A 13,488-nucleotide genomic window follows, 5' to 3' on the forward strand; every position below is an offset into this window, starting at 1 on the left:
AAACACCATATCCTTAACATACCTCCATAAGAAAAAATCGCAGGGGGTAAGATCAGGGTTTGTTGGAGGCCAGTGATGAAGTGCTCTGTCACGGGCTGCCTGGCGGCCTATCCATCGCCTCGGGTAGTTGACGTTCAGGTAGCTACGGACAGTTAAGTGCCAATGTGGTGGCGCTCCATCCTGCTGAAATATGAATTGTTGTGCTTCTTGTTCGAGCTGATGGAACAGCCAATTCTCTAACATCTCCAGATACTACAGTCCAGTTACAGCAGCACCTTCGAAGAAAAAGGCACCAAAAACTTTATTGGCTGAAATGGCACAGAAATCGTTCACATTAGGCGAGTCACGTTCATACTGAGTTGTTTCCCACGGATTCTCAGTGCCCCATATACAGACATTGTGACGGTTGACTTTCCCGTTAGTGTGGAAAGTTGCTTCATCACTAAACACAATCTTTGAAACGAAAGATACATCTGTTTCCATTTGAGCAAGGATAAAATCACAGAAATCGATTCTTTTAATCTTATCAGCTGCAGACAGCGCTTGAACCGATTTCAGACGATAAGGTTTCATAACTAACCTTTTTCGTAGGACTCTCCATACAGTTGACTGTGGAATTTGCAGCTCTCTGCTAGCTCTGCGAGTCGATTTTCCTGGGCTGCGAACAAATGCTTGCTGGATGCGTGCTACATTTTCATCACTCGTTCTCGGCCGTCCAGAACTTTTCCCTTTGCACAAACACCCATTCTCTGTAAACTATTTATACCAACGTTTAATACACCACCTATCAGGAGGTTTAACACCATACTTCGTTCGAAATGAACGCTGAACAACTGTCGTCGATTCACTTCTGCCGTACTCAATAACACAAAAAACTTTCTGTTGAGCGGTCACCATCTTAGCATCAACTGACACTGACGCCTAGTCAACAGCGCCTTAAGCGAACAAGTGTACAACTAAATGAAACTTTATAGCACCCTTAATTCGCCGACAGATAGTGCTTAGCTCTGCCTTTTGTTGTTGCAGGGTTTTAAATTCCTAAAGTTGTGGTTATTCTTTTTGAATCACCCTGTATAACAGTGAGATAGCGTTTGCGTTGCGATTATTTTGTGGAAGACATATAGACTTGAGACGCCCTTCCCATTCCAAGGTTTGACTACCGTCACTATCTCCTGTAACCGTCGATTTTGATTCACGATTTATTAACCATTTTGAACCAGTGATATATTTCTCTGTTTTCATATGAGGAATGTAGTTTCGAAACGTATTACATGCACCGAGGTCAAAATACAGTTTTATGCATTTTCACCCCAACTGTGTCAGATGGCGTCATTTGGTATTCTTTCCCATAGTAATTTAATGCTAAAACACTCGAATTAAGTGAAACTGTATTACACTACTGGCCATTAAAATTACTACACCACGAAGGTAACGTGATACAGACGTGAAATTTACCCGCAGGAAGAAGATGCTGCGATATGAAAATGATTAGCTTTTGAGAGCATTCACACGAGGTTGTCGCCGGTGGCGACACCTACAACGGGCTGACATGAGGAAAGTTTCCAACCGATTTCTCATACACAAACAGCAGTTGACCGGCGTTGCCTGGTGAAACGTTGCTGTGATGCCTCGTGTAAGGAGGAGAAATACGTACCATCACGTTTCCGACTTTGATAAAGGTCGGATTGTAGCCTATCGCGATTGCATTTTATCGTATCGCGACATTGCTGCTCGCATTGATCGAGATTCAATAACTGTTACCAGAATTTGGAATCGGTGGGTTCAGGAGGGTAATACGAAACGCCGTGCTGAATCCCAACGGACTCGTATCTCTGGCAGTCGAGATAACAGGCATCTTATCCGCATTGCTGTAATGGATCGTGCAGCCACGTCTTGATCGTGCAGCCACGTCTTGCGAGACAACAACCATCTGCACGAACAGTTCGACGACGTTTGCAGCAGTATGGACTATCTGCTCGGAGACCATGGCTGCTGTTAACCTTGACGCTGCATCACAGACAGGAGCGCCTGCGATAGTGTACTCAACGACGAACTTGGGTGCATGAATGGCAAGACGTAATTTTTTCGGATGAATCTAGGATCTGTTTACAGGACCTTGATGGTCACATCCGTGTTTGGCGACATCGCGGTGAACGCACATTGGAAGCATATATTCGTCATCGCCATACTGGCGTATCACCCGGCGTGATGGTATGGTGTGCCATTGGTTACACGTCTCGGTCACCTGTTGTTCACATTGACGGCACTATGAACAGTGGACGTTACATTTCAGATGTGTTACAACCCGGGGCTCTACCCTTCATTCTATCTTTGCGAAACCCTACATTTCAACAGAATAATGCACGACCGCATGCTGCAGGTCCTGTACGGGCCATTCTGGATACAGAAAATGTTCGAGTGCTTCCCTAGCCAGCACATTCCCAAGATCTCTCACCAAATGGAAACATCTGGTCAATGGCGGCCGAGCAACTGGCTCGCCACAATACGCCAGTCACTACTCTTGATGAACTGTGGTATCGTGTTGAAGCTGCATGGGCAGCTGTACCTGTACACGCCATCCAAGCTCTGTTTGACGCAATGCCCAGGCATATCAAGGCCGTTATTCCGGCCAGAGTTTGTCGTTCTGTGTACAGATTTCACAGGATCTATGCACCCAAACTGCGTAAAAATGTAATCACAAGACAGTTCTAGTATAATATATATGTCCAGTGAATTCCCGTTTATTATCTGCATTTCTTATTAGTGTAGCAATTTTAACGGCCAGTAGTGTATAAACAGACAGAATACAGAGCTGCTGTCGGCAACGGGCACATAAGACCACAAGTGTCTGGCGCAGTCGTTAGATCTGCTACTGCTGCTACAATGACAGGTTACAAAGATTTAATTGAGTCTGAATGTAGCGTTACAGTCGCGCACGAGCCAATGGAACACAGCATCTCCTAGGTAGTGATGAAGTGAAGTTTTTCCTGTACGACCATTTCACGAGCGTACGGTCAATATCGGGGGTCCGCCAAAACGTCAAACATCGCCTAGGCCGGAAAAAGATCCTGCAATAACGTCGACTGAAAAGCATTGTTCCATGTGACAAAAGTGCAACCCATCCGCAAATTGCTGCAGATTTAAATGCTGAGCCATCAACAAGTGTCAGAGTGCGAACCATTCAACCAAACAACATCGATGTGGGCTTTCGGGCGAAGACCCTCTTGTGCAACCTTGATGACTGCAAGGCACAAGGGTTTACGCCTCGCCTGGGCCCGTCAACAACGACATTGAATTGTTGATGACTGTACAATGCCCTCTGTGGCATTGTAGCGAGAAAGAAGTACTTCTCAGGTCGCAATATCACTAACCTGTTGTCTTGCTGCTCCGGTAGTCCCTCGTCACACAGTAGTAGCGCTCAAGCGCCAGGTTCCATGTAGTTTGAGATTCTGCTGAAGTGGAATGTTTAGGGATGCCAGTTGTTAATTGTTCAATCAGTGTTTCAATGGCTCTGAGCACTATGGGACTTAACATCTGAGGTCATCAGTCCCCTAGAATTTAGAACTACTTTAACCTAACTAACCTAAGGACATCGCACACATCCATGCCCGAGGCAGGATTCGAACCTGCGACTGTAGCGGTTGCGCGGCTCCAGACTGAAGCGCCTAGAACTGCTCCGTCACACCGGCTGGCTGTTAATTGTTAACAACGTTTGTTTTATACTCATTTTAATAAAGAAAATACTTTGGCACACACGTCACAGAATTTGCAGTATGGAGGCTCTGGGCTACGCCCTTATATTCAACCCTTTACAACACATTAACACAGTTATCCCTTTCCTTACTCTTGATAGACACTGCCAACGACACGTGACGTTCTGATAACTAATCTTGAAAAACAGTTGAAATATTTACCCATGGCCGTACGTTTAGATCCGCCCCTGTTACTCGAACGTGGGTTTTGAGTGGCGCCTAGCTACTAACTCGCCTGTCTTCCGGACGAACAAGAGAAACCACCCCACCTTCCTCCCTCAGCCAATAAGGACACATCACTCGTTTCCTTCATGTGTATATATCCAAACTTACAGCCAATGGGATTTCAGGTCGCTGTTGCTAGGCGGATCTGACATCACATCTGCGGACATTGTGACGGACGTTTGTCTCGTAACATTGTCTCAGATTGTAAGATACTAATCCCAAAAAGTCGGATCTTGTCCCTACTAAGGTTCCACAACATTGCCTCCTATGATTTCATCACTATTGCTCCTTGCTGACGCTTATTTGTCAAATGTACATGTAGCCTGGCTGCTACTGAGCATTCCCGATCGCATAAATGTGCTTAATACTTGGCTTAAACACGTGAGCGGAATGCACTTATGCATCAGAATTGGAAACGTGTTGCCTGGTCAAACGAATCTCGTTTCAAATTGTGTAGAGTGGATGGAAGTTTACGGGTACAGAAACAACCTCATGTATCCATGGACACTGCATGTCAGCATGGAAATATTCAAGCTTGTGGAGGTTCTGTAACGATGTGGAGCGTGCGCAGTTGAAGTGGCATGAGAGACCGTGATACGTCGAGATACCACTCTGACAGGTTACACGTACGTAAGGATCCTGTCTAATCACCTGCATCCATTAATGTCCATTGTCTATTTCGACGGTCTTGGGCAATTACAGCAGTACAATGGGACACCCTACACGTCCAGAATTGCTGCATAGTGGCTCCAGGAACACTCTGCTGAGTTTAAGCGCTTCCTATGGCCACCAAACTCCCCAGACGTTAACATTATTGAATATATCTGGGATGCCTTGCAACGTGCTGTTCAGAAGAGACCTCCACGGATTTATGCACAACCATGCAGAATTCATGGTGTCAGTTACTCCCAGCACTGCTTCAAACATTAAAAGAGTCAGTGCCACTTCATGTTGAGGCACTTTTGCCTGCTCGTTGGGAGGGGGAGGGGGCCTACGCGATATGAGATTAGACATGTGTACCAGTTTTTTAGCTCTTCAGTGTATATCTATTGACCGACTTACCCCATTACTTTGGTGGTAGAGAAAAGACTCACTTAATTAACACGCACTCCTTCAAAGTAAATCAAACACGTGATTCTGTATCAGAAAAGTTGATGGAATCGGTCCACTGTAGGCTAAAAGAAATAATATGTAGGAACCCCAAGTTCCTGAGTCATGAGTGAGTCATCAGACAAAGTGTAATTCCTAACAACGTCCTATTGACTTTGGAAATACATGTACCTGAAACTGTGACATCACTCCCAACTCGGATTCGCCTTGGCAGCGTGAGCTTCGTCACGAGAAGGTATATTGCAACCACCGCTGGCCACCTGTCTTCACGTTTCTAAGTCAGTTACCACAGCTCGATTTCGTAAGGTAAGAAAATGAGTCTTCGTTACCCCACCCCTCTGAGTTCTCCGCGGAGAAGCTACCGAAAACACGTACGTCCAGTGGTATACTACCAAACAAAACTTGCCATCTCTGCTCCGAAAAGTTCAGCTGTCAGTCAGCAACAGTTGTTGAGCGCTCGTTATCCCCGCGGCACTGCCCGTCGGCCACGGCCTGTGGTTGTATTGGCACGCGTCTGTGGCGAGCAGTTTACCTGCCGGAGCGTGACGTCACGAGGGACAGCAACTGCTTTCCAAATCCCGCCTCAGTCAGATTTGCATGTGAATTCGCTCTGATTCTAATGTAAACCACATGAGAGTTTTCGGAAAAACAAACTGAAGTCCATATAAACTTAACTGTATGGAAGTGGCGAGCCGAAAAAATAAACGAGTAACCTTTGTACAGATATTCTTTGATTCTTATTTCGTTTTCTATACATTTATTGTGAGACAAAGGCACTTAGATCGGGTGCAATGTTGTTTGCTACAGCGATATGCAGCACACAATTTACTGTAGGGTCCTGAAGCAATGACTTTTCTGTATGTTTCTACGATCATATACGTAACCCTAGCTGAATACCTCCATAGCCTGAAAATTTTCATTTTGATACCACTGAGACAAATTCATTCAATTGTAGTACCTGTCCTGAAACAACGATGAATTTTGTAAGTCGGTTAATTTAAATTGCCATTTAGGTCCCACATTATCAGGTGCAACTGAGAAAGTAGTGCTGAACAGCTGCATATCCATTTCCAAACGTTTAGTTCTTGGAATCGACACACGACAATGTTTGTTATCTTATTAAGATCTCGAACATGACCTCAGTCAGCAACTTACAATTATGAATACAGTTGGAACCATTCAACCAAATAGCTGCACGTGGAAACGTTTATTCTAACCTATACCTAGCTTCAGACAGATATAAACTTACATATTTGTGTGTTTCATGCACGTCTGAATTAGATTTTACAAGGATCATTTTTACTGTTGACTATGCCTTATGACTATACCATAGCAGTTATATGGGTCATCTTACTACTGGCTAAGCCATATGACTTTTCACACAATATGTAGCACGTATTATTTCTTTTTCTGAGCAAGTCTGGATTATATCTGTCGAAACATAAGTAAAAGTTATAATAAACTTTACACCTGGAACTGGTTGGCTGAATGGTTCGCATGTCACCATATTAATTATACGTTTATAGTTTACGAAGGAAATGTTAGCAGGTAAATTCAGAGAATGGAGACGAGTGAAGAACGTTAGATTTCCATTCCCCGTTTGCCTTTTAAATAAACGGAGCTGCTCTGTCAATACTTTCACTTTGTCTTACACGAGTACTACTAACCAATATTTCCCCCGCAGTGACTCATTCAGCATATACAGGGTGGTCCATTGATAGTGAACGAGCCAAATATCGCACGAAATAAGCATCAAACGAAAAAAACTACAACGATCGAAACTCGACTAGCTTGAAGGGGGGAACCAGATGGCGCTATGGTTGGCTCGCTAGACAGCGCTGCCATAGGTCAAACGGATATCAACTACGTTTTTTTTAAAAAAAGGAACCCCCATTTTTATTACAATTTCGTGTAGTATGTAAAGAAATATGAATGTTTTAGATGTACCACTTTTTTCGCTTTGTGATAGATGGCGCTGTAATAGTCACAAACGGCTAAGTATGTGGTACCACGTAACATTCCACCAGCGCAGGAATTACCCGTGTTACAATGGACCATTTACCAATTGCAGAAAAGTTCGATATCGTGTTGATGTATGGCTATTGTGATTAAAATGCCCAGTGGGCGTGTGCTATGTATACTGCTCGGTGTCCTGGACGACATCATGCAAGTGTACGGACCGTTCGCCGGATAGTTACGTTATTTAATGAAACAGGAAGTGTTCAGCCACATATGAAACGTCAGCCACGAACTGCAACAAATGATGATGCCCAAGTTGGTGTTTTAGCTTCTGTCGCCTCTAATCCGCACATCAGTAGCAGACAAATTGCGCGAGAAACGGGAATCTCAAAAACTTCGGTGTTGAGAAGGGTCACTAATTTCAAAATCATTTCCATTGCCCATAGTTGTCCACTTCACATCCGTGTCACGGGACGGGGGCGGGAGGGAGTAGGGCGAGATCTGTATGTCGACAGGGTTCATTCTATACAGATCACAGAGGCACTGTTTAAAGTTAGCCGTAGCCCAGTGGTACGTCGTAGCGCAACTTTATTCCCAACAAAAGCGAAAAATGAAAAGCAGATGTAAAAACTACACTCTTCAAATGTGTGTGAAATATAATGGGACTTAACTCATAAGGTCATCAGTCCCCAAGCTTACACATTATTAAACCTAATTACTCGAACCTCCGCCTGGATCAGCAGCACAGTTCATGACTGCATCGCCCTAGACCGCTCGGCTAATCCCGCGTGGCAACTACACTCTTGTTTCGGAAATAAAAAGGGTCTTATCTTTTTTAACTTATTGGTTTTTTTGTCATATGACCATACAGCAAACTCTAAATTATATATGCTAGCACGAACTGTCAAATTTCACTATTATCTATATAGAACAAAGTTTGTAATCATTTTACCCCAGGTTGCTATCTCCTATATGACTGAACATAGGGTGAATTTTTTGCAACACCCTGCATAGGAACTGATGTTAGTATTCCATTTTACCCTAAACACAATGAGCACTTAACGTATTGTGATCTTTACCAAAGGAATACAGGCTGTGCATAACGGATCTGCATACACTGCTTGACTGGAAATTACGATGCTCTCTTCCGTTTTGGAAATCACGTGTCGGAACGTGAACGCTAATGGAGTGTTAGTCACGTGATACATTACCGAGTAACGACGCTGTCTTCCGCAAGATGTCGTCGTAACACTTACCGTAAAGCCGAACAGCTCTTTCACGTTGAGTTGAGCTACTGTTATAGGTTACGGACGATGAAGTCCGTCATTTCCTGTGCGAGATAAGAAAATGTGGGCGATGCTCAAAGAAAGGAATTTCTAATATTACCGCTACGCCCACGTTACAATGTTGATAATCGTTCTTCGGCAATATACCTTAAAAATTCTTGTGCCCCTAAATAAGATATTCAAAAAATTTCACTATTTGTTTATTAAAGTAACGGTTTTAGAGGGTACGGTAAATAAACTTCGCTAAGCTTCTATATGTTTAGTTTTTTTTGTTCTGAGACGTCCTTTATCCTTCAAGATTGTCGCCCCTTTTCTTCTGGGTCCAGGTCTTTCAATCTGCTGCATAATTTCTCCCCGGAAAACCTGTTTTCTGTGTTACCACTGAAAAAAAAATTAAACAAAATAAAAAAAGTTCTCATATCTATAATACCTCTTCTAGATCCAGTGTTCTTAATAATGAGACTGTCGTTGGTATTGTCAACATTCTCGATTGAAAGTAATCGATCGTCATTCTTACGTTGACATCCAAATTTTATCTTATTTAACATCTTCCTCTTTTCTGTTAAAATTATTATGGGGTTTATAAAACTCGAAAGTATTTCTATACATATGCCCATGATTATGCGATGTTTTCGATATGACACTCGTCTCGGTGAATTTTATTTCATGTTCATCCTATTGGAAAAGATGTTCCGCTACGACCGATTTATCCGCATGCCTTTGGTGACAATTGCTTTTGTGCTCAACGAGACGGTACTTAACACTTCTTTTGTGGTACCAATAAAAACCTATCCACAATTACAAGGAATTTTATATTCACCAGGTGTAGCCAAATGATATCACACATCTTTTGTCGATCATAAATACTCTTTTATCTTCCTGGTGGATTTGAAGGCAGTTCCCACACCGTACTTGCTCAACGAGTTCCTAATGCGTTCTGTAATCGTACTGATGTACGGAAGGAAAACTTTCCCTTTGAACGGCCTTCGTTTTTCACCGGTCCTCATTCTATCTCTTCTTCTGCTTCTTCTTCTTCTTCTTCTTCAATGTCGACCGTAGACACCCAAACTCATCTTTTAAGTAAGTCAGTTCACGGATTTTCTGCGCCCTGTCAACCAAGATTTTAATCACCCCTTTTTTTTCTGGGGTGATGGTTAGAATCTTTTTGCAGGAAACGGTCAGTATGCGGGGGTTTTCTGTATACTCTATGGCCCAAAGACCCGTCCCGTCGCTTGATAACAGACACATCCAAGAAATTAAGCTGGCCGCTACTCTTCGTCTCCATAATAAACAGTATTTTCGGATTGATAGTGTGGAGATGTGCCTGAACGGCATCTAATTCCTCTTCACCGTCTGTGAGTACTACGAAAGTATCATCAACATAGCGGTGCCACCTGGCTGGTCTTTTTCTGACGTTGCAATTTTTACATCCAAATTTTATCTAATTTTGTTCAAAGTTCTCCATAAACAAATTGGCCACAGCCGGACCAAGAGGACTGCCCATAGTCTGTTCATTAAAATCTTTATTGTATTGAAAATAGGTCGCGGTGAGGCAATGTCTGAATAAAAAGTGACACAATATCAAAACTAAGAAGGATATCACCTTGGTCCGCGCGCATTTCTTTTAATTTGTCAATGAAATGATATGAATTTGTAATACGACTGTCAGTTCCACTAAAATAAGATTGCAGCAATGAGCAAGGTGTCTAGCACTTACAAAAGGCCCTTAAGGAATCTGTGATTTGTGCACCTTGAGTAATCCATACAGCCTTGGTGGGTAAGTTTCCGTTTCGCAGAATAGCTTCAGAGGAGAGTGAATACGCTTCTACCAATCGATTAGTGATTTTTATAATCTTCGTAGTCTGATACTTCTGAAATTTTTATAATTGGTGGAATCCAAAATATTATTGCTCTTTTCATGATAGTGCTCACGCCTGACCAGGAGCTTGTAATTACTCTCGTCTGCGGTAAGAGCTATAATGTTTTTATCTGCACTGATATCGCTTGGCGCCTTTCTTTGTGTCTGCGACACTGTTAGGTGGCTTGCATGTAGTAAAATACTGGCTGTTTCCATCCTTATTATATCAGCCAACTGCTGTGGAAGCTGACGAATCCTGCCTCAATATTTACTATGTTATCTTCCGTTGGCAGGGAATACTGGAAACGGTTGAAACAAAGGATGGTTACGGAGGGAGAGAGGCATGTAATGCAACAAAGAAGCGGGCGACAGATCTGAACATGAATCTGTTTTGCGCTGCTCTCTGTGCACTGTCGTCGCGTACAGTAGGCCCCTACTGTATTTTAATAGCTAAAAGTAAGTATTTTCTTCTGTCGTTTATGCTAATACCGTGTATTTTATTTAGCTCAAAATACTGAGTGAATGCTCGTGACTTTTATGTATCTTCTAGATTTCGGAATAATAACTAGTTTTAAGGTGTTATTATTACCACCAGTAGTCGGCCTGGGTGGCCGAGCGGTTCTAGGCGCTACAGTCTGGAACAGCGCGACCACTACGGTCGAAGGTTCGAAACCTGCGTCGGGCATGGATGTGTGTGATGTCCTTAGTTAGCTTTAAGTAGTTCTAAGTTCTAGCGCACTGATGACCTCAGAAGTTAAGTCCCAAAGTGCTCAGAGCCATTTGAACCATTAACACCAGTACGGTGAGGCTGGGGACGGTTGAAACAATTTTTATGGGTACGGTTCAAGCAGGCAGTATATTACATTTGTCTTGTCATTTAGATGATTAAAGTTTGGGCGAGATGGACACGGGGAGGGCACATTGATTTGTCGAGGTGTAAAGAAGCATATGAAGAGGTAAAAGCTGGAAACCCACTACGAAAAGCAGCGGACATGCATGGAATAAACCACTGTCCTCTACTTAGCTATATACGAAAGAGAGATGTGACAAGTGAGGAATTTGAAGGTATGGGATATAGAGCGCACAATAAAGAACCAGAGCAAGAATTGGTTCAAATGGCTCTGAGCACTATGGGACTTAACATCTGTGGTCATCAGTCCCCTAGAACTTAGAACTACTTAAATCTAACTAACCTAAGGACATCATACACACCCATCCCCGAGGCAGGATTCGAACCTGCGACCGTATCGGTCACGCGGTTCCAGACTGAAGCGCCTAGAACCGCTCGGCCACACCGGCGGGCGTGCAAGAATTATCAAAATATTTGATTAGATGTGCAGATATATGTTTTGGACTATCTAAGAACGAGGTGAGAAAATTGGTGTACCGTCAAAACACTAAGTATAATTTATCACGACCTCGAACTTGGGACGACAGGGAAATGGCTGGTGAGAAATGGTTTCGGATGTTTGTGAGACGAAACCCTGAACTGTTCTCACACACCGCGCAAGCTACAAGCCTGTCCAGGGCAACTAGGTTTAATGAAACTAACGTCAATGCTTCCTATGAGAATTTGGTCATTGTCATGGATTGTCATAACTTTGAACTTTAAGGCATGTACATGGTGGTCCATTGATCGTGAACGGGCCAAATATCTCACGAAAAAAGCTTCAAACGGAAAAACTACAAAGAACGAAACTTGTCTAGCTTGAAGTGGGAAACCAGATGGCGTTATGATTGGCCCGCTAGATGTCACTGCGATAGGTCAAACGGATATCAACTGCGTTTTTTCAAATAGCAAAACCCCATTTTTATTGCATATTCGTCTAGTGCGTAAAGAAATTTGAATGTTTTAGTTGGACCACTTTTTTTGCTTTTGATAGATGATGCTGTAATAGTGACAAACATATGCCTCACAATTTTAGACGAACAGTTGGTAACGGGTAGGTTTCTTAAATTAAAATGCAGGACGTAGGTACATTTGAACATTTTATTTCATTTTTTCCAACGTGATACATAAACCTTTGCGAACTTATTATTTCTGGCAACGCATGCTGTTACAGCGTGATTACCTGTAAATATCACATTAATGCAATAAATGCTCAAAATGATGTCCGTCAACCTCAGTGCATTTGGCAATACGTGTAATGGCATTCTTCTAAACAGCGAGTAGTTCGCCTTCCGTAATATTCGAACGTGCATTGACAATACGCTGAAGTATGTTGTCAGGCGTTGTCGGTGGATCAAGATAGCAACTATCCTTCTACTTTCAGCACAGAAAGAAACCCGGGGACGCCAGATCCGGTGAACGTGCGGGCCATGTAGTGTTGCTTCGACGACCAATCCACCCGTCATGAAATATGCTATTCAATACCGCTTTAACTGCACGCGAGCTATGTGCCTGGCATCCATCATGTTGGAAGTACATCACCACTCTGTCATGTAGTGAAACATCTTGTAGTACTGTCGGTAGAACATTACGTAGGAAATCAGCATGCATTGAACCATTAAGACTGCCATCGATAAAATGGGGGCCAATTATCCTTCCTCCCATAATGCTGCACCATACATTAACCCGCCAAGGTCGCTGATGTTCCACTTGTCGCCGCCATCGTGGATTTTCCGTTGCCGAATAGTGCATATAATGCCGGTTTACGTTACCGCTGTTGGTGAATGACGCTTCGTCGCTAAACAGAACGTGTGCAAAAATATCTGCCATCGTCCCGTAATTTCTCTTGTGCCCAGTGTCAGAACTGTACACGACGTTCAATGTCGACGCCATGCAATTGCTGGTGCATATAAATATGGTACGGGTGCAATCGATGTTGGTGTAGCATTCTGAATACCGACGTTTATGAGACTCCCGATTCTCGCCCAATTTGTCTGCTACTGATGTGTGGATTAGCCGCGATAGCAGCTAAAACACCTACTTGGGCATCATCATTTGTTGGAGGTCGTGGTTAACGTGTCACATGTGGCTGAACACTTCCTGTTTCCTTAAATAACGTAACTATCCGGCGAACGGCTCGGACACTTGGATGATGTCGTCCAGGATACCGATCAGCATACAGAGCATACGCCCTTTGGGCATTTTGATCACAATAGCCATACATCAAGACGAAATCGACCTTTTCTGCAGGTGGTAAACGGTCCATTTTAACACGGGTAATGTATCACGAAGCCAATACCGTCCGCACTGGCGGAATGTTACATGATACCACGTACTTATGTGTTTGTGAATATTACAGCACAAATCGAAAAAAAATGGTCCAAGTAAAACTTTCATATTTGTTTACAT

The sequence above is a fragment of the Schistocerca gregaria genome, chromosome 2, assembly GCF_023897955.1.
Source record: "Schistocerca gregaria isolate iqSchGreg1 chromosome 2, iqSchGreg1.2, whole genome shotgun sequence".
Lineage (NCBI taxonomy): Eukaryota > Metazoa > Arthropoda > Insecta > Orthoptera > Acrididae > Schistocerca > Schistocerca gregaria.